Genomic DNA, 22,266 nt, shown 5'->3' on the forward strand with positions numbered 1-22,266 from the left:
CCCGAGGTGTGTGAGTTCGCCCTTTTGCGAGCTGCACCTACTACCACTGAGTCCGGTGTTAATTGCTGCGTGATGTACACAGGGTCTGTTGGTGGTGGTTTGTACTTTTTCTCCACCCTTGGAGTGATGGCCCTGCCTTTCACAGGCTCTTGAAAGACTTGTTTGGAGTGTTTCAACATTCCCGGTAACATAGGAAGACTCTGGTACTGACTATGTGTGGACGAGAGAGTATTAAACAAAAAGTAATCTTCAATTGGTTCTGCGTGCAGGGTGACATTGTGAAATGCGGCTGCTCTGGACACCACCTGTGTGTAAGCGGTACTGTCCTCAGGTGGTGATGGTCTCGCTGGGTAGCAGTCGGGACTGTTATCTGATACAGGCGCATCATAAAGATCCCATGCGTCAGGATCATCTTGGCTCATCCCTGTATGCGTTGGGGACTGTACCATTGGTGGAGTGGCCATTGGTGATGGTTGTGGTGAGCGATGTGGTGATGGTGGCGGAGTTACTTGTCTTGCCACCTTTGCTTGTGGCTGTTTGTCTTTCTCTTGGAAAGCAAGTTTCCTTTTCATTCAGATTGGAGGGAGATTTCTGATTTTCCCTGTCTTTTTTGAATGTGGAGCCTTCTCTGTGTGTAATCTGGCTCCCCTGCGTCTAGCTCCTGCCCAAATTTGTGTCCTTGCATTTGTGAGGACAGTCCCTGCTCCTCAGTGTAGGAACTTGGTTTCGGCTCTGAAGCCGGATGTTTCGGTATCAAAACTTTTTCAACCGTCTTTTTTGGCTCTGAAGACACTTTTTTGGCTTTCGGAGATTGCTCTGACCCGGTGTCGAGCCTGTTCTGTGCCGATATCTCGACCGGAGTCGGATGACTTCGACACCTGCGTGCCCTTTTTCGGTGCCGATGGCCGGTCACCTAATTTTCGGGTTAAGCCATGGCCTGTTGGCGGTGGCGTTCCCTGGGCTTTAATGTATTTTCTGTGAGTTTTGGCCAGTGTTGTTTTACTCCGTTTTCGGCGTCTGTTCGGTTTCGGCCTCGTCCGAGTCCGAATCCGCGATGGAGAAGGTTTCTTCTTCCTCCAAGTCTTGGTGTCCTGCCGGTGCCGACGCCATTTGAAGTCTTCTTGCTCTCCCGTCTCTTAGCGCTTTCCTCGACCGAAATGCACGACAGACCTCGCAGGTATCCTCTTTGTGTTCAGGAGACAACCACAAATTACAGACCAGATGCTGATCTGTGTAAGGATACTTGTTGTGGCACTCGGGGCAGAAGCGGAATGGGGTCCGTTCCATTAGCCTTGAAGACGCACGTGGTCGGGCCGACCAGGCCCCGCCGAGGAATCGAAACCCCGAAGGGCCACCGGAGCTCTTCAAAATTCGGTGTCGATCTGCGTTAACTAACCTGATACCGAACGCAAACAATACCGTCAAATTTTCCGAGATTTTAACTTACTTTCTGAACGGAAACACGGAGCGAAGAGGAACACATCCGAACCCGATGGCGGAAAGAAAACAATCTAAGATGGAGTCGACGCCCATGCGTAATGGAGCCGAAAGGGGAGGAGACCCTCGATCTCGTGACTCAAAAAGACTTCTTCGAAGCAAAACAACTTGTAAGACTCCGAGCCCAACACTAGATGGCGGGATATGCACAGCATGTGTATCTGTAGCTACACATGCCATCGAACATATATATATATGTCTCAAAAAGCACAAATTGCCAGGATCATGATAGTTCCAGGCACTGAACAAAACTACTTTGTATGCCAATATGCTCTTTATGCAACAGCAGAATGCTATCACTCGCAGTAAAGCCAGCTGATAGATGGCTCGCAAGAGAAGTATAATTTGAATATAAACAAAATGTCTTCGTTAACCTAATTAGGGGCCCAATTCTTAAAGAAAGTAACAAAAGTGCATCCATGGTGTTCATCTTTGTATTAGTGGCTTTCATGAATTCAAACATTTACAGAAGTAGACCAGGAAAATGTACTCCTAGAAATATTTGGGAACTGTATCTTAGTACGAGCAAAAGTGCATGCGTAGATTTGCACATGTGAAAATCTATTGTGCGTTTACAAGATCAATTTCCATCCGACCACTTTGGTCTTCAACCCTGGAAGAATTTGTACTTCTGTACTTGTCAGGGGTACATTTCCAACTCTTCACAGTATAGGAAAAGATTAGTGAAGAACTGGTGAAAATCCTTAAAACATGCCAAGTTAGTAGGTTTGCACGGACTCATAGGCATTCCAGCCCTGGAACTATTGCAAACTGCTTCCTCCAGCCCCAGTATGTAAATCTGCAGAAAGGTGGCAAAATAAGGACATTGCTGTATTAGGGCTTGAAATTGCTTATGTTCAAGCCCTACTATAGTAATAATCCTGGCATAATTGGAAAGGCTTTTCTCAGAGCTCTTGCATAATCGGATTGCGGTAATAATTTGCCGCTGCACTAAATGGCACCAAATGGACCAGTAGATTTTTTTTTTTTTTTTTTACAGGACAGATTTATAAAGCAACCACGTCCCATGGACAAGTAGATATTTTGGTAAATTCCACACCCCTGACAGTGATTAAAGAAGGGAAGAAAACTAACAATGATACTGAAGCAGTCTAAGTTAAAGGCTTACTTATCGAAAGAAACCTCTGGGCAAAAGAAAGGTATATTTCTCAAATTTCAGGACTGCTCCAAAGTATGGAATTGTGTAGAGGAATACATTTCTTTACAGTTGTCTGAAGACCAAACAGTGAGGGATGGTCTGTGTAGGAAGTTGGCTCTGTATGCACTATTTCAAAGTAAGGAATAGTATGCACAGAGTCCAAGGGTTCCCCTTAGAGGTAAGATAGTGGCAAAAAGAGATAATTCTAATGCTCTATTTTGTGGTAGTGTGGTCGAGCAGTAGGCTTATCAGATAGTGTTAAGCATTTGTTGTACACACACAGGCAATAAATGAGGAACACACACTCAGACAATTCCAGGCCACTAGGTTTTTGTATAGAAAAATATATTTTCTTAGTTTATTTTAAGAACCACAGGTTCAAGATTTACAAACAATACTTTAAATGAAAGGTATTTCACTTAGGAACTTTAGGAACGTTGAATTAGCAAAACAGCATATACAGTTTTCACACAAATGACATATAGCTATTTTAGAACTAGACACAGTGCAATTTTCAACAGTTCCTGGGGGAGATAAGTGTTTGTTAGTTTTGCAGGTAAGTAAACCACCTACAGGGTTCAAAGTTGGGTCCAAGGTAGCCCACCGTGGGGGTTCAGGGCAACCCCAAAGTTATCACACCAGCAGCTCAGGGCCGGTCAGGTGCAGAGGTCAAAGTGGTGCCCAAAACGCATAGGCTTCAATGGAGAAGGGGGTGCCACGGTTCCAGTCTGCAAGCAGGTAAGTACCAGCGTCTTCGGAGGGCAGACCAGGGGGTTTTGTAGGGCACAGGGGGGGGGAGGGGGGGCAAGTCAGCACAAAAAGTACAACGTCCAGCGGGAAACGTGTGTTGTTTCAAAGTTGCTTCTTTGTTGCAAAGTTGCAGTCTTTGTGGAACAGAGCCGCTGTCCTCAGGAGTTCTTGGTCCTTCTAGATGCAGGGTAGTCCTCTGAGGCTTCGGAGGTCGCTGGACCCTGTGGAACACGCCGCTGGAGCAGTGTCTTTAGAAGTGGGGAGACAGGCCGGTAGGGCTGGGGCCAAAGCAGTTGGTGTCTCCGTCTTCTCTGCAGGGCTTCAGGTCAGCAGTCCTTCTTTGTCTTAGGTTGAAGGAATCTATCTTGCTTGATTCTGGGAGCCCCTAAATACTAAATTTAGGGGTGTGTTTAGGTCTGGGGGGTTAGTAGCCAATGGCTACTAGCCCTGAGGGTGGCTACACCCTCTTTGTGCCTCCTCCCCGATGGGAGAGGGGGCACATCCCTAATCCTATTGGGGGAATCCTCCATCTGCAAGATGGAGGATTTCTAAAAGTCAGTCACCTCAGCTCAGGACACCTTAGGCGCTGTCCTGACTGGCCAGTGAGTCCTCCTTGTTTTTCTCATTATCTCCTCTGGCCTTGCCGCCAAAAGTGGGGCCGTAGCCGGAGGGGGTGAGCATCTCCACTAGCTGGAGTGCCCTGGGGCGCTGTAACAAAGGGGGTGAGCCTTTGAGGCTCGCCGCCAGGTGTTAGTTCCTGCAGGGGGAGGTGAGAAGCACCTCCACCTAGTACAGGGTTTGTTCCTAGCCACAGAGTGACAAAGGCACTCTCCCCATGTGGCCAGCAACATGTCTGGTGTGTGGCAGGCTGGCAAAACTAGTCAGCCCACACTGGAAGTCAGGTATGTTTTCAGGGGGCATCTCTAAGATGCCATCTGGGGTGTATTTCACAATAAAATGTACACTGGCATCAGTGTGCATTTATTGTGCTGAGAAGTTTGATACCAAACTTCCCAGTTTTCAGTGTAGCCATTATGGTGCTGTGGAGTTCGTGTATGACAGACTCCCAGACCATATACTCTTATGGCTACCCTGCACTTACAATGTCTAAGGTTTTGCCTAGACACTGTAGGGGCATAGTGCTCATGCACCTATGCCCTCACCTATGGTATAGTGCACCCTGCCTTAGGGCTGTAAGGCCTGCTAGAGGGGTGACTTATCTATGCCATAGGCAGTGTGAGGTTGGCATGGCACCCTGAGGGGAGTGCCATGTCAACTTAGTCATTTTCTCCCCACCAGCACACAGAAGCTGGCAAGCAGTGTATCTGTGCTGAGTAAGGGGTCTCCAGGGTGGCATAAGACATGCTGCAGCCCTTAGAGACCTTCCCTGGCATCAGGGCCCTTGGTACCAGGGTTACCAGTTACAAGGGACTTACCTGGATGCCAGGGTGTGCCAATTGTGGAAACAAAGGTACGGGTTAGGGAAAGAACACTGGTGCTGGGGCCTAGTTAGCAGGCCTCAGCACACTTTCAAATCATAACTTGGCATCAGCAAAGGCAAAAAGTCAGGGGGTAACCATGCCAAGGAGGTATTTCCTTACAAAGGCAGACAAATAATACATAGCTCATGAGGGTCTGTTTTGGCCTTTTTTCTGCCACATTTAGGGCACTTGTCAAACAAGGAAGGCATTTTGATGAAAAAAGCCTTAAACTTGTGTCAGAAAACTTGAAAATGTAGTAGAGAAAGACAAAAGACGTCGAATGAAGCCTTTTTTCTGAAAGTTTCTCTAGATTGTTGAAGGAAAAAAACTAAAAAGGTTGAGTTCAATGCTCCAGGGTCCTGTCAGCAGGTGCCAGAAAAAAGAACTGAGGTAACAGCCTCTCTCTAGGCATGATGGGATACTGGAGGACTGGCTGTTCTTAAAAGACACTGTTCTGCACTCCTTATTAGAGGTTTTGTGAAATAAAAGAAGTTTTTGGAACTAGTTGGTCTGGAAAATGGCTTTTATTTGTCAAGCATTTAATGTTTTTACTTCCAGGACAATCTGAATGAAGAAGCTTGAACACTGTAGCCCTTCCTATCGGCTGCATGGGAACATTCTTAACTGTCTTGACAAGCCTTCCTGAGGTAAGGCGAACAGGGACACTTAAGTGATATTGGAAAAAAAAAAAGGTTCTGGGGTCCCCGCAGGCGGGCGGGGAATTGTTCTACGCTTATGACTATACATGGAAATCCCCTACGAGAGAAGGAGCCTTTTCTTTCCACAAGTGTTGCAGGCTCTAAAGATACTTTTTCTTTCTGTCAGACATCCTGCTGGTACAACAGGCTCCAGAAACTATGAGGGTAAGTGAGACACCCAATGAGCAAAAAGAAATCCAGATATAGTGAGAAAATCTTCCTCCACAAGAACAAACCTGAGTAGAGCTCAGAGGAGACTCCCTAGCACGATGTGCGGTTAAAAGTCTGAGGTGCTGGAGCTTCTCTCAGGAGGGTTCTAGAGGGTGGTGGTCTCTGATTGGCTGAGGTTTAGGTTTGGTCCTTTTTACATAAAAATTTGGATAGATTGCTAAAATGTAGAGTTTTTATGTCAGACCGGTTAGGTCTTTGGGACATTGCCTTTTCTAAGGTATTGGGGACTCCCATCTCGACGGCGGGGAATGATTCAAGCATGTGAATCAATTAAAGTTCCAATTCTGGAGTAATAAGGAATTACCCTCCCCAGGTTTACCAAACGCCCGAGCAGTGTAAATAAAGCATGCATGTTTTATGTGGAACTTATTGAAAGCTGTAATGGCTTGGCCAACCTAAAACAAAAACAAAGAATGATTCTTCCCTTCTCTAAATGGAGTTGTGTAGGCCCAAGGAGTAGGATGAGCACAAAAGAAAATGTTTGAATACACAGATCTGAAGTCAAGAGCAAGCTCTGATGATTCCCTAGTTGTCAGCCAGATGTTACAAAATCCAAGCAACTCAGCCTCTGTAGGGAGTTAAGAGCTCCTGTGCATCTCCTCACTGACTACAGTTTGGGTTGAATAATGATATGAATAGACTAACATTATAAAGAGAAATGAGTTCTATGTAGAGTGGACACTGCTGTATCAACCGAGACTAAAGAGGATTTACAGCTTAAGGATGGAATATTCAAGCTTGTGAATCTATGAAAGATTTAATGTTGGAAAAATGTTAATACCCTCAAACCCAGGCGTGGTTTGAGCGTCAAGATGGCGGCTGCACCTTAAAGGTGCTCCTGACCCCTCCGTCATCCGCTCAGGAAAAGTGCACGAATTGGCCCTACCCGGAGGAGGGATGAGACGGAGGAGGATCGGGGCAACCTCAGGAGCAGAGGAGTCGTGGTCCGGTGTTCGAGGACCCGGGAAGAGCGGAGATCGGACGGAGCGTCCCGCAAGCAAAATGGCAGGCGCTCAGAACGCATACCCGCCGCCGGTGATCGGCCTGAGGGAGAAAAGCCAAAGACGGCACACTGGTCCGACGATGCTGGGCAGGCTGGGGGGGAGAAAGGAGACCCTCAGCTTCTGAGGCCTTGCGCCCAACTGACAGGTGCGTAGAAGACAGAAGCAGTGGAGTCAAGAAGCCTCGGCTAGGGAGGGTGGACGGCGGGAAGTGGCGCTGAATCAGAGGGACTGAGACAGGCCTGGAGTTCCCGGGAATGCTGAGAGCGCCCTGAAGGACGAGGGCGGATAACGGGGACCTTCTCATCGCTTCCTCCTCGTCCCCTTCGTGACGGTGAGTGGCCGCGAGCCACCCTCCCCCCCCCCCCTTTTTTCGAGATATACTGGGGAGGACGCCGGGGCCTATGGGCAAGGGGAGAGTGAATTATCGTTTCCTCCCCCCCCCCCCCCCCCTTCGTGACTAACAATCCTCAGTCACAAGGAAATAAAGAACTGAGAGGTGGACAAGGCGATGAAAAGAGCCTTTCGGTAAGGCTGACATAAAGAAAGACTGAGGCCCATGTGACGGAAAGATGAATTAGGACACACCAGCAGAAGTGAGCACAAGGGCAGAAAGGGGCACCCCGGTAGAAACGGAGGAATAAGCGGCAAGGAAATATCCAGCAAGCAGGCCCAACAAGGTAGTTAAATGGGCAAAGATAGGCAAACGCGCCCCGCAACGGCGCAAACACGCATTGACCAATTCGCCACGGGGCCCAGCGGAGCCTCGAAAGAGGACCGAAAGACCGGAAATGGTGACTGGAAACAAACCGGGAACAGTGATCTGGCAGCTATTCTTCAAGCAACACAGTCCTCCCAAGAGGCGGTGGAGGGCAAAATTGGGGAAGTGAGGGTGGACTTGGCCCTGGTGCGCCAGGACCTTCGCAATGCTACAGCGAGGATTGCAGAAACAGAGTCCAGGATCTCTATGGTGGAGGACGAGCTGGCGACCCTCAAAGCACAAGTATCAACTCTAACAACCCGGACAGCGGAACTATATCGAAGGGCAGAGGATGCTGAAAATAGATCCCGCCGCAACAACCTCAGAATCGTGGGACTGTCCGAAAACACCGCCGCGTCCTCTCTGGCCATATTCCTGTAGGACTGGTTCCGGTCCTGGCTGCCCCGGGACCTTCTGACACCCTGGTTTGCGATCGAACGTGCCCATCGGGCCCTACAAGCCAAACCCCCACCAGGCTCTCCACCGAGGCCAGTGATCCTTAGACTCTTCAACTTCAGAGACAGAGATACGATACTCCAGGCGGCAAGAACAAAAGGAGAACTGCATTGTGATGGATCCAAAGTTATGGTGTTTCCAGATTATACCAAAGACGTTCAAATGCAACGCCGTTCGTTTACAGAAATAAAACAAAAACTAAGGGCGATGGAAGTGCCGTACCGTCTTCTCTTCCCAGATAAGCTAAGTGTTGGTTCTCGGCAACAAGACCCACTTCTTTGAATCCCCAGATCAGGCCTGGAGGTGGCTGACCGAAGAGGTCCCGATGGGTCCCAATGAGGGAGAACGACGGCTGGCACTCTCGGGCCAGCAAAGGAGCATCCGGCAGCGACAGCCCCGGAAGTCTCGCCAAAGAACTCGTTCCAGGAGGCGTAGGGAGGGGGGGAGACGATCTTGGGTTCCCCTTGAGGATCCGCTGAGGAACCAACCCAAAGGCAGGGGGTAGAAGTGAGACCGAGAGACAAAGAAATGAACCAGACCCCCCCGGATCCTGGAGAACAGCTCCCCGGAACAGTAGACAAATCGGATCTCTCACAGAGTCCAGTGATCGAGTCCTCCTCCGGAGAGAGAGGAAAGATAGACCTGAAAGGCCAGAGACCAAGGAGATGGTCATCGAGCTTGGAGTCAAGCATTACAAAACTTAAGCACTTCTTAATCTACAAAAATGGAGGGGTCCACCATAGCTCAGACACTAGCAGTTAGCAGCTCGTTATGTTTGGGAACGGGCTGTTGGTATTGGGCGACAGATGCTTCTGGGGGGGAAGTATGGGGTGGGATGGGAGTTGAGGGACATGTTTGGTTCTATCCAGCCAACAGGCTGTTATTGTTCGGAATAGTTAATGTAGGTCTAGGGTCTCCAATACCGGCAGGGAACAATAGTAATAGGACATTCAAACACAGACACACTAGGAAGGATCCAGGAGAGAAACTGCGGGGGTCGGGACAGGGATGGAGGAGAGGGAAGGAAGGGGGAAGGTAGGGGGATGACTCACATAATATCGTGGAACATCAACGGGCTCCTTGACAAGATTAAGAGATCAGCAGTACTCACTTACATTCATAGACACAATCCTAACATACTTCTGATGCAGGAAACACACCTCTTGGGGAATCACTGCCCCTTCTTAGCGCGCAAGGGATTTGACAGGATATTCCATGCAGGGTTTACAAGAGGCTCAAGGGGGGTTGCTGTACTGCTACATCACTCCCTACCCCTGGTGGTGAGACAAGAATGGAGACCCGCTAGGGAGGTACGTGGCAATCTCAGGCTTGATAGAAGGCCAGATAATGAATATTGTGAGCGCTTATGCCCCCCCAAACTTGATACGTAAAACTCTAGATGATTTGACAAGGTTATTAGCAGAACTACCCCCCGGGAAAACGGTAATAGGGGGCGATTTCAATGCAGTCCCAAACCCAGATCTAGATACAAGCGGGGGACCTTCGGCGCATAGACAGGCATTGTCCGCTAGTCTGGAAGGGTGGAGGGCATCAACAGGGCTCTGCGATGTATGGAGGGCGTGGCACCCAAGAAGCAAACAATTCACGCATAGGTCGGCAGCCCACGGCACACAGTCCAGAATAGACTTGGTATTTGTGTCAGTCAGGGATTGTGGGCACCTCACCCACATCGAGATCCTACCGCGTGGGATCTCGGACCTCGCGCCGGTTTCGATTTAGGATGGGCCTGGCTGATCCGGCCCATATGGAGATTAAACGCATGGCATTTGCAAGATGAAGAAGTGGTAGATAGTTTAAGGGTGTCGTTGCGCGACTACTTCAACACTAATGAGGGCTCAGTGAGATCACCAGGAATCCTATGGGCTGCAAGTAAGGTAGTAATGAGAGGGATAGCCAAGGGCCTGATCCATGCTCGAGAACACGCACGAAACTCCAGAATCACAACTGGAGGCTCGTGCCACTCTTCTTGAGAGAGAACAGGAATCTCACTCAGACGAACAAATAACCAGAAACCTCTTGTTGATTCAGGAAGAAATACGCAGTCTATCCCTAGAAACGGCAAAACACATGTGGCGCGCCTCCACGGCTCGAGTATACGGTTGGGGTAATAAAACAGGGAAACTACTGTATTGGTTGGTTTCCCAACAACAAGCTCCCCGAATCGTCCCCGAGATAGACAATGAACGGGGGGAACGAGTGGTGGAGCTCCAGGAGGTGGCCGAAACATTCGCCCAATATTATAAGAACCTATACCGAGCCACAAGTACAGAGGTTAGGGACTCCCCAGACGGGTCCCTGACAGACTCGTCACTCCCGGTTCTGCCTACGGTAGACATACGGGATCTGGAGGAACAGTTCACTGAAAGCGGAAATTAACGAAGCCATAGCGGCAATGGGGGTGGGGAAAACTCCAGGGCCTGATGGGTTTCCCCCAGAATACTATAAAAGATTCAAAGAGGAGCTGGTCCTCCATCTAATGAATCTCTATACTGGAGACCTTCATTGCTGAAGCCGCTGTCCCGCATATCTTTCTCCCTAGAGAGTCTAGATGCCTGCTCTCTTTATCCGGGGGCACCGTGGATGAAGATGCCACCGAGTGGGTCTTTCGGGCGGCAGCTATGATAACCGAGTCCGGTGGCGGATCCTTTCTAAGGAATAAAGGGTCTTGTTCTGGAGCCTTGTATTTTTTGAGAATTCTAGCCGGGGCAGACTTAAGCGAGGCTGGGGCCAGAAAAGTGTCCATGGTTGGCTGCAACAAGCCAGGCACTAGAGGCAGCAACTTTTTTGACGCGGATCTCTGTTGTAGAGTCTCAAAGATGACCGATGAGGAGGTAGATGGTTCTGGAACCTCTATGTTGAGTTTCTGCGCTCCTCTTAGCAACACCTCGTTGAATGTGGTAATGTCATCCACCGGTGAGACTCTAGCAGGTGGTGAATCTGTTAGGGTGGGTGAGTAACGCCCGACAGATGAACCTGATGAAGACCAAGAGGGTGATCTTCTTCTTGACCGCGACCTGGATCTTCGTTGAGATCGAGACCTGCTGCGAGACGCTGTAGCCGAGCGTCTAGGCCTCGCGGTCGGTTGGCGAGGAGCTGAACGAGCCCGTTCTGCCCTGGCTGTCGGTGATGGCGTTCTTGGCAGGGAGGCAGTAGGTAAATACATTTGCGAATATTGCGAATCTGGGGAGGCCGCTGGTCTGTTGAGGCTCTCCAGCCATCTCGGAGATAGGTTGATGGGCGAGACATGCCCAGATGATGCCGCTCTAGACCGAGAAGAGTCGCTCGGTATGGAGACCACTGGAGATGGTGCCTTGTCTGGCGTGGGGCGATGTTCTGCTCCCTGTGGGACAGGTAAAACCTGTGTCGACGTCGATGGCTGTTTCGACGTCGAAGGGCGCCCAGCCGGTTGCTCATGCCTCGACGTTGAGTGCCTCGACGTCGAACAGCGATCCTTGGACCTCGACCTGCTCGCCGTCGTGTGCCTCGACGTGGAGCGATGGGAGGTCGACGGCGGATGTCTCTCGTGCCGTCGTGGTGATTTCGACGTGTGTCCTGACGTCGGGGGGCGCACAGCCTTTGGCGACGACCGGGCACGCCGGCGATGGCTCGACGTCGATCGGCGGACTGCCGTCGACGGAGACTTGCCCCTGCTCTGATGTTCCCCCGACGCCGTTCCCTTCGACGTCGGGCGTGTCGCCGTCGATCTATGCCGGTGAGACGGTGGTAGCGACGACGTCGACGGTGAACAAACAGGTAATTTCCTACCTGTCGACGTCGACCGGGCCATTCTCTCCTGAGAATGGCCTTCTGGCTGTCTGGGTAGTGAGGAGGACGATGTTCTTTGCCTCTCCTGAAGCCCATGTAGCCGGATCTTCTCTCTGTCTTTCAGAGTCCTCCTAGACATGTTCTTGCAGTACTTACAAGTGTCAGGGCAGTGACTCTGAGGCAGGCACACTATGCACAGAGAGTGGGGATCTGACTGGGCCTTCTTCCCACAAGCAGGGCATTTGACAAAAAGTGAAGGCATTTTTCTGTCAGAAAAAACCTGCCTAGCTCAGACAAAGGTGTTATTTGTCGAGTGAAAAGTGAAAAAATGCTTTTTAAAAGAATTTTTCTGAGAAAAACTGAGAGCTCAATGCTCCAGGATCCTCTCAGAAGAAGCCGGAAAAAAGAACTGACCTAACTGTGAACCAACTGTCACCTTTCCTTCACCCCTGGGGCATGGTGAGATACTGGAGGTGCTCAGGGTCTTAAAGGCACGGTGCCAAAGTTTTTATGGTTCTCCTGTGTTAACCTGCATGCAGCCTATTGGCTAAGAATGCTTCATTGTTTTTCAATGCAGTTTTTTCTATTTTCTCTCTAGAGTTTGCTACTGCTTACTTCCCTAAGCCTAGTTTTAGGAGCTTGGGTACATATTTATGCTATATTGTAGTATTTAATATAAAAAAAAAAAAATTAAAAAAAACTTCATAGAAATAAAGCATTTTAGCCTGTTTTTAACATGATAGCCTGCATGACTGTTTGTTACACATGTATAATATGTGTATATTTTATATATGCTCCGGGGTCCCCGCACAAGGGCGGGAATATTCAATGTTTATGACTATTGATGAGGATCCCCTGGAAGAGAATGGTTGGTTTCCCAACAACAAGCTCCCCGAATCGTCCCTGAGATAGACAATGAACGGGGGGAACGAGTGGTGGAGCTCCAGGAGGTGGCCGAAACATTCGCCCAATATTATAAAACCCTATACCGAGCCACAAGTACAGAGGTTAGGGACTCCCCAGACGGGTCCCTGACAGACTCGTCACTCCCAGTTCTGCCTACGGTAGACATACGGGATCTGGAGGAACAGTTCACTGAAAGCGGAAATTAACGAAGCCATAGCGGCAATGGGGGTGGGGAAAACTCCAGGGCCTGATGGGTTTCCCCCAGAATACTATAAAAGATTCAAAGAGGAGCTGGTCCCCCATCTAATGAATCTCTATACTGAGGTGGACCAAAAGGGCTTCTTCCCGGACGGTCTAGACATTGCCACAATTGTTGTGTTGCCTAAGACCCAACCCCCTCCCTCTCCTGCGCAGACTACAGACCCATATCTCTCATTAATAGTGAAATAAAGATCTATGCCACAATGTTGGCCTCCCGCCTCAAAAGGGAGGCCAACATTGTGGCCCTTACTGGTGCACCCAGATCAATGCGGCTTCATGACCGGACGTAGCACGCGCCACTGTATACGAAGGCTCCAAGTGGCTATTGCAGGGCGACACCGCTTACCCCAGCAAATAGCTCTCCTATTCATCGATTTTGAAAAGGCATTTGACTCAGTGAACTGGGAATTCCTTTTCGCGGTACTCCGGCGGGCCGGCTTTGGGCCACGGTTTCGTAGACTGGTCCAGGCCCTGTATACCAGACCCATGGCGCGGGTGCGGGTTAATGGAGTCTTGTCCTCGGCCTTTCCGATACAGCAGGGAACGAGACAGGGCTGCCGCCCCCTCTCCCCTCTCCTCTTTGCTCTGGCCATTGAGCCTTTGGCAGGAATGTTGAGAGATGATCTGATTTACCAGTGATGGAGATGGGGCCCCTCTTATGAAGATCAAGTGGCCTTATACGCGGACGATGTCCTGCTATACATGGCGGACCCGGGAGTGACCGGACCCCGAAGCTTCCAGTTACTGCGACACTTCGAAGAAACCTCGGGGCTCAAAATGAACCCGTCCAAATCGGTGCTGGTCCCCTTGACGCAGTCGAGAGACTGCTTTGACTGGCAGGAGGCGGTTCCACTGCGTCGGTTAAGTTTTAAATACTTGGGGATATGGGTCGCACTGCTCCCTGAGTTGTCCTGGTCCCTGAATTTAAACCCACTGATGTCTTCTATACGGGAAGACCTTGGGCATTGGCATTCTCTACCTCTGAATATTCTGGGCCGTATTGCCCTGTACAAGATGATGATCCTACCTCGCCTCTTATATGTGGTCCATAACTTACCATTTAGCATTCCACGCTCGTGGTTCAAAAAACTGGACGGAATCACCACCCCCTTCACGTGGGGGGGAACGAGACAAAGTAGCAACCCGGAACTGCCGAAGAGACATACAGGACGGGGGGTTGGGCATGGTTGACCCCTACCTGTACTACCTGGCAACACAGCTCCTGGTGGTGCATGACTGGTTCAACGGAGGCTGGTCAGATCCAGCATATCAGGTAGAATTAGACGCCCTAGGATATCCCCATATCCTAGATGTGTTATATGGGGCCCCAATCCCCATGAATCTAGAGCCCATCACCAGAGCGGTATTTTTGGCATGGAGAGCGGCTCTAAGGCATACTGGATGGAGCAAAGTGGTCACTCGGCAAACACCGCTGTGGCATGGCAGATGGCTGAGAGAGACGGCCGAGTTGGAGGGGTTCAGGAATTGGGACACACTGGGAATATCCCTGGTTGGGGACTTATGGAAAGGAAGCTTGATGAAGTCCTTTGATGAAATGCAGCAAGAATTCCAACTATCCCCGAAACAATTCTTTAAATATCTCCAGCTCCGACATGCCCTCACTAGGCACTTGAAAGAACTATCCCATATACCAGAGTTCAACCCGGTTGAAGCCAAAACACTAATGGGCAACCTGGGGAGGAAGGGGGTCTCTCAAATCTATAGAATGCTGATCACAAACGCTCCAGGGGATCTAGATCATCTCAGGAAAGGGTGGGAGAAATGGGTGGGTCCACTTGAAGAGGAAGACTGGGTGGAGGCACTGATGGCCCCCCGAACGCTGGTAGTGTCGACGAGGTTAAGGGTGACTCAATTCTTCTTCCTTCACAAAGCATATCTGACTCCAAACAGATTGTACAAAATGGGTGCCCTTGGCTCTAGTCGGTGCCCAAGATGCAAAGAGGACAAAGCTGACTTCTATCATATGATATGGTTCTGCCCAATGATTCAGAGGTTCTGGAAGGGGATAAACCAGGAGCTGAATAAAGCCTTGGGATTCCCACAGGTACTGACTCCTAAAACGATACTATTGGGGATGAGGAGTGATATGGAGGGATCTAGAACAGATAAAACATTGGTTGGAACGGCGACTGCGGTAGCAAAGAGAGATATAGCAGCCGCTTGGATGAGCACCAAAGGTCCTTCCCTTCAGAAATGGAGGAAGGGGGTGGACTGGTGTGCAGCCCAAGAAAAAGTGGTGTATGAATCAAGGGGATGCCCTCACAAGTATGAAAGAATATGGGGGAAATGGGTGGGACTCCTAAGCTAAGATAAGGGGCTTAGAACAAATGTATACTCTTGCTATTCTTACCTTGTTTCTACCCTGGCAAACTGTGACGAAGTGACTTCTTACAGATGTTTAAAACATTGAAATGTCAGACCAGAATATATTGTCCAACCGGTGTGAAAGAGATCAAGTTTTGCTAGTTATTTGTTTTCCTTATTTGTACCTTTTCAAAACAATAAAAATTTGATTATAAAAAAAAAAATACCCTCAAACCCAGAGGAGATGCAGATGTTTTTGTGGGGACTTCTCAGGCGAAGTCTTAGGCAGTTTCTGAATGAACTACAGCGTGTGGGTACATTGAATGATATCCAATAACAATTAGTCCATTATTTCCTTCCACTCATAGAAGTTTGGATATTTTGCCCCTGAGACAGGTCACAGAAGATGGGGGTGTAGCTAGTGCCTGCAGTTAGTCAGTCACTGACGCAGCCTGTGTCCTTTCCTTGTTGGCCTAACTTCCATTTCTGGAGTTGCCTACAGTAGGCAGCCTGAGGAGGTCGTAGCTGCTGGTATTGCGGACAAAACTGTTAAGATACAGATGGATAAGTTACTTACCTGTAAATCCTAGTTCTCTTCCAGGGGTATCCTCATCAAAGTCATAAACATTGAATATTCCCGCCCTTGTGCGGGGACCCCGGAGCATATATAAAATACACACATATAAAGTATGAAATATGCACGGAAAATATATATATATAGCATTTTTAGTAGACATATCTTTCATACTAAACTCATATATAAATGTGTAAAACAGCAATGCAGGCTATAATCATAAACAGGCTAAAATGCTTTATTTCTATGAAGTTTTTTTTTTTTTATTCATTATAAAATTACAATAGAGAATAAATATCTACCCAAGCCCCCAAAACTGGGCTTAGGGAAATAAGCAGTAGTAATCAGTAGAGAAAAAAAGAGAAAAAACTACATTGAAAAACAATGGAGCATTCTTAGCCAATAGGCTGCATGCAGGTTAACACAGGAGAACCATAAAAACTTTGGCACCGTGCCTTTAAGACCCTGAGCACGTCCAGTATCCCACCATGCCTCAGGGGTGAAGGAAAGGTGACAGTTGGTTCACAGTTAGGTCAGTACTTTTTTACGGTGACAATCTGTGTAACTGATTCGAAAGACAGTCTGTCCTGCACTTCTAGGAGACGTGCGTCCGGGGAGGAGGGTGGGTTGTTTATGATTTTGATGAGGATACCCCTGGAAGAGAACTAGGATTTACAGGTAAGTAACTTATCCTTCTCTTCCAGGGGATCCTCATCAATAGTCATAAACATTGACTAGATTAGCAAGCCCATCCCTAAACTCTGCGGACTGTCTAATAGAAGTGCAGGAATAGATATGTATCATGCAAATAAATTTCTCAGAGAGGCCTGCCCCACTTGGGCATCTGCTCTTGCATCTGAGTCCAAACACTAATGTCTAGTAAATGTATGTACAGACTTCCATATAGCAGCCTTACAAATCTCAGATATTGGAACATTGTTAAGGAGGGCAGCAGTAGCCGCTTTTTCCCTTGTGGAATGCGCTTTAGGTCTAGCTAGTAGTTGTTTGTTAGCCAACTGGTAAGCATTAACAATACAAGAAACTATCCATCTTGATATTGTTCGTTTAGATGCTGCCTCTCCTGTCCTCAAATGACCATAATTCACAAACAAGTGGTTGGAATGGCTAATCAATTTTGTTTTATCCAAATAAAATTTCAGCACTCTTTTCAAATCTAGGGAGTGCAACGCTTTCTCCGCCGGAGTCTCCGGATTAGGGAAGAAAGTCGGTAAAGAGATAGTCTGATTGATGTGGAATTCTGACACCACCTTCGGTAGGAATGATGGGTGAGTTCGCAGAACCACTCTATTGTCGTGAAAAACTGTGTACGGTTCTTTGGAAGACAAAGCCTGAATTTCACTGACCATCCTTGCGGAAGTAATGGCCACCAAAAAAGCCGTCTTCCACGTAGGGTGTTGCAAAGAGGCTTTGTGTATAGGTTCGAAAGGAGGGCCCATAAGTTTTGACAATACTATGTTCAGTTCCCATGGAGGAGAGGGTCTCCGAATGGGCGGAAAAACTTTTTTCAAACCTTCTAAGAAATCCTTGACTACTGGTATCGTAAAGAAGGATTCCTGAGAAGGTGACTTACGATAGGCTGTAATGGCAGACAAATGTACCTTAATAGATGATACCTGCAGAGCGGACTTTGCCAGATGAAGTAAGTAAGACAATATGACATCCTCCTGAGCCCGTATGGGATTCTGACCTTGTTGACAGCACCATATGTAGAACCTCTTCCACTTAAACGCGTAAGAACGCCGCGTGGAAGGTCGTCTGGACTCTTTCAAGATGTTCATGCACTCCTGCGAGAGCCCTAGGTGCCCATACTGCAGGAATTCAGGAGCCATGCTGTCAAGCTCAGAGAGGGTAGGTTGGGATGCAGAACCCTGCCCTCCATCCTGCTCAGAAGATCCGGTCTGCAAGGCAACCTCCTGTGAGGTTGTTCCGATAGGTTGAGGAGATCTATGTACCAGAATTGACAGGGCCATTGCGGCGCTATGAGAATCATTCTGGTGCTGGATCTGTAAAGTTTGTTGATCACTACAGGTATGAGGGGAATCGGTGGAAAGGCGTAGAGAAATATCCCTGACCAGTCGATCAACAGGGCATTCCCTCGAGATCCCGGACGGTAGAACCTGGATGCGAAGCCTGGGCATTTCTTGTTTACCTCGTCTGCGAAGAGATCCAATTGAGGCCGACCCCATAGAGCGAAGATGTCTTCGACGACTTCGCTGTGTAGGACCCAATCGTGGGCGTCCTCAAGGTGTCTGCTCAGGAAATCTGCTTCCACGTTTTGTTGACCTGGCAGGTGAACCGCTGTAAGTGACATTCCTCTGGCCAGGAGCCAATGCCATATCGTTTGGGACTCTCGAGATAGGGGTAGGGATCTCGTTCCCCCCTGTCTGTTCAAATAATACATTGTGGTTGTATTGTCCGTTTGTATTAGGAGAGATTTCCCCTGAATCGATGGAGCAAAAGACTTGAGAGCGAGATGGACCGCTCTGAGCTCCAGCAGATTGATGTGGTACTTCTTTTCGTTGTCGGACCACAGGCCCTGAGCTTGAAGGGGACCCAGATGAGCCCCCCATCCCTGAAGAGACGCATCCGTTACCAGAATGTCAGATGGAATTACCTGGTGAAACGGAGCACCTACTGACAGGTGAGGTCTGTGCATTCACCATTGCAATGACTGACGTGCCGCTATCGGTAGCCGCACTCTGTCCTCTGGCTCCAGTTGTTCTCCAACCCTGTTCGAGGGGCCTCATGTGCAGCCTGGCATTTGGGACAATGAAAATGCATGATGCCATGGAGCCCAGCAGAGATGTCACCTGACGGGCCGTAGGTGCGTCGGATTTTAACAGGTCTTGACACTTCCTCTTTATTGATAATAGTCGTTCCTCCGAAGGATACACTCTTTGGAGCTCTGTGTTTAGTATAGCTCCCAGGTAGTGGAGGTTCTGTGTTGGAATCAAGGTGGACTTTTGGTAGTTGACTTGAAGACCTAGAGAATCGAAAACCTTGAGCACAATGTCCTGATGGCTTCTCGCCTGATCCGGAGAGGAAGCTTTCAGTAACCAGTCATCTAGGTATGGGTAGATGAAGATCTTTTGTTTTCGAAGATGTGCCGCTACCACTGCCACACATTTCGAGAAGACGCGGGGGCAGATTTCAGGCCAAATGGTAGCACTCTGAACTGATAGTGCTGTGAGGCTATCTGGAAGCGCAAGAATTTCCGATGCTTGGGAGCTATCGGGATGTGAAAATATGCATCCTGCAGGTCGATGGAGCACATCCAGTCTCCCTGATGTAGTTGAGGGAAAATCTGATGAAGAGCCAGCATCCTGAACTTCTGTTTTCTTATGTACTTGTTCAGCAGCAGTAAGTCCATAATTGGTCTGAAAACACCCTCTCGGCCTTTTTTCGCCACCAGAAAATAACAGGAGTAAACCCCCTTTCCTCTGTGCACAAGTGGAACCTTTTCTATTGCCTTCTTTCGTAAGAGGGCGAGAGCCTCTTTGCGCAGCAGGCTGAGATGAGATGGATTGCATTTGGCTGGTGGCAAGTGCGGTGGAGGTTGTCTGAAAAGAAGAGAGTAGCCATTCTCGACAATGTTGAGCACCCATTTGTCTTTTGTGTTTTAAACCAGTCAGTCTCAGCCAGGAAGACCTTCTTGCACAGATTCCATGTGCGTACCCATGTGCAGCTAAGTCTGCCCCATCTGCCGCTGCGCTGATGACTTGGCTGGATACCAGCCATACCTCGAGGCCGCTGGTCTATTAAGGCTCTCCAACCATCTTGGTGACAAGTTGATGGGTGAAACATGCCCCGATGATGCCGCTCTCGAACGAGATGAATCGCTCCGTATGGAGACCACTGGAGATGGAGAGGCCTTATCTGCTGGAGGAAGGCGATGTTCTACTCCCTGCGAGACAGGTAAACCCTGTGTCGATGTCGACGGCTGTGCCGACGTCGAAGGGCGCGCCGCCAGTTGTTCTTGCCTCGACGTTGAGTGCCTCGACGAAGAGTGTCTTGACGTCGAACGCGATCTCTGGACCTCGACCTACTCACCGTCGTGTGCGGCCGACGGCGGATGCCGCTCTGGCAATTTTGACATCATGTCTCTTGACGTCGGGGGGCGTGAGGTCTTCGGCGGCGAACGGGCAGGCCGGTGATGGCTCGACGTCGATCGGCGAGCTGCCGTAGACGGAGATATGCCCCTGCGATGGCCATGTTCCCTCGACGCCGTATCCTTCGACGTCGGGCGGGTCGCCGTCGACCTATGGCGGTGAGATGGTGGCAGCGACGACGGGGAACAAACAGGTACTTTCCTACCTGCTGACGTCAACCTAGCCATTCTCTCCTGAGAGTGGCCTGTTGGCTGCCTGGGAAGCGAAGAGGATGATGTTTTCTGCCTCTCGTGAAGCCCATGAAGCCTGATCTTTTCTCTGTCCTTCAGAGTCCTCTTTGACATGTTCTTGCAGTGTTTGCAAGTGTCAGGGCAGTGACTCTGAGGCAGGCACACAATACAAAGAGTGTGTGGATCTGACTGGGCCTTCTTCTTCCCACAAGAAGGGCATTTGACAAAAAGGGAAGGCATTTTTCTGTCAGGAAAAAACTGCCAAACTCAGACAATGATGTTAGATGTCGAGTAAAACAGGAAAAAACGCTGTTTTAAAGTATTTTTCTGAGAAAAACTCAGAAAAAACTGAGAGCTCAATGCTCCAGGATCCTCTCAGAAGAAGCCGGAAAAAAGAACTGGCCTAACTGTGAACCAACTGTCACCTTTCCTTCACCGCTGAGGCATGGTGGGATACTGGAGGTGCTCAGGGTCTTAAAGGCACGGTGCCAAAGTTTTAATGGTTCTCCTGTGTTAACCTGCATGCAGCCTATTGGCTAAGAATGCTCCATTGTAGTTTTTTCTCTTTTTTCTCTACTGATTACTACTGCTTATTTCCCTAAGCCCAGTTTTGGGGGCTTGGGTAGATATTTATTCTCTATTGTAATTTTATAATGAATAAAAAAAATTAAAAATAAAAACTTCATAGAAATAAAGCATTTTAGCCTGTTTATGATTATAGCCTGCAGTGCTGTTTTACACATGTATATATGAGTTTAGTATGAAAGATATGTCTACTACAAATGCTATATATATATTTTTCGTGCATATTTCTTACTTTATATGTGTGTATTTTATATATGCTCCGGGGTCCCCGCACAAGGGCGGGAATATTCAATGTTTATGACTATTGATGAGGATCCCCTGGAAGAGAATGATAGGTATTTCGCGATACTGCAGTGTACCCAATGGCTTGTCAGGATCCATGCCTATATATACACACTAAGTATTAGGAATTAGCATAAAGAAACAACAGTAATTGCCAAGAAACTGATGAAAATAGCTAGGGCCCTATTTGGGGGGGGGCAAACAATATTAGAATAAGTGGATTGCAAAGTTAGGTCCCCACCCAAGTATGTGCGGTAGTTAGAAGGGAGCTGGGAGAGCTTGGAACCCCAAGAGCTGAATAAATATGGCGACCAGGAGAGCAGTGGTAAGTTACCTGGTCTTCCCAAAGACTAACAGGGGACTTTGAAAAGGAAGATTGCAAGACCAGGGACAGTCCAGGAGAACCCAACTGTGGATTTCAGATGAAAAGAACATGGAAAAGAAGGGGACAGAGTCTGGTCCACGCAGGTGTGTCCGAGTGGGGCAAGAGCCACTACCCACCCTTCTGTGGATGAAGATCCAGGTTGATGAAGGAAGATAAAGATCAGCTGTGGAGCCAAGGAGCTGCAGAGGGGTCCTTGGAGTAGGGTGGAAGATGTCCCACGTCTGTTGCCAGGTCGCAGGTAGTCAGTGGCTAGGAGGACCACCAACAAGCCTTGGCAAATATAAATCTGGGCAGAAGAGGGTTTACAGGGAAGAAGAGGACCAGCAACTTCCAGGGGACTCGACCCTTGGAGTGAAGTCCGGGCTGACCCTCAGCAGCCGAAAGAGCCAGAAGAAGCAGTCACAGCCCCCACAACTATCCCACTGGCAGAAGGCACAGTAAGTTGCAGTGAGACCCAATCAGCACACCTGGAGAAGAGTCCCACGACACTGGAGCAGCAAAGAAGAGACTGTCTTTGCAAGGATGAAGTGCTGGAGGCCAGGGCTACTTGGAGCCGAAGATCCCTTGGAGCAAGAGTCAACAAGTCTTGGTTGCTGCAAGAATCGTGGTGCACAGGGGTTTTGTCCTGCAAGGAGAAACAAGGGCTCACAGTCTCCCAAGTTGGTCAGAAAGGACCAAAGGGACCACTCTGAACCACCACCTGTGTTGGAGGATCTACACAGTTCCTGTGGAGAGCAGATCCCAGCAGCTGGACGTCATTGCCTTAGGT

At 48.9% G+C, this 22,266-nt stretch overlaps 1 protein-coding gene across 4 annotated transcripts in view; it reads right to left on the reverse strand.

The window, feature by feature from the left end:
* SRSF7 (serine and arginine rich splicing factor 7) overlaps positions 1 to 22,266 on the reverse strand; it is a 193,639-nt gene that overhangs the window by 25,631 nt on the left and 145,742 nt on the right. The gene's annotated exons all lie outside the window — the stretch shown is intronic.

This window comes from Pleurodeles waltl, chromosome 5, assembly GCF_031143425.1.
Source record: "Pleurodeles waltl isolate 20211129_DDA chromosome 5, aPleWal1.hap1.20221129, whole genome shotgun sequence".
NCBI lineage: Eukaryota > Metazoa > Chordata > Amphibia > Caudata > Salamandridae > Pleurodeles > Pleurodeles waltl.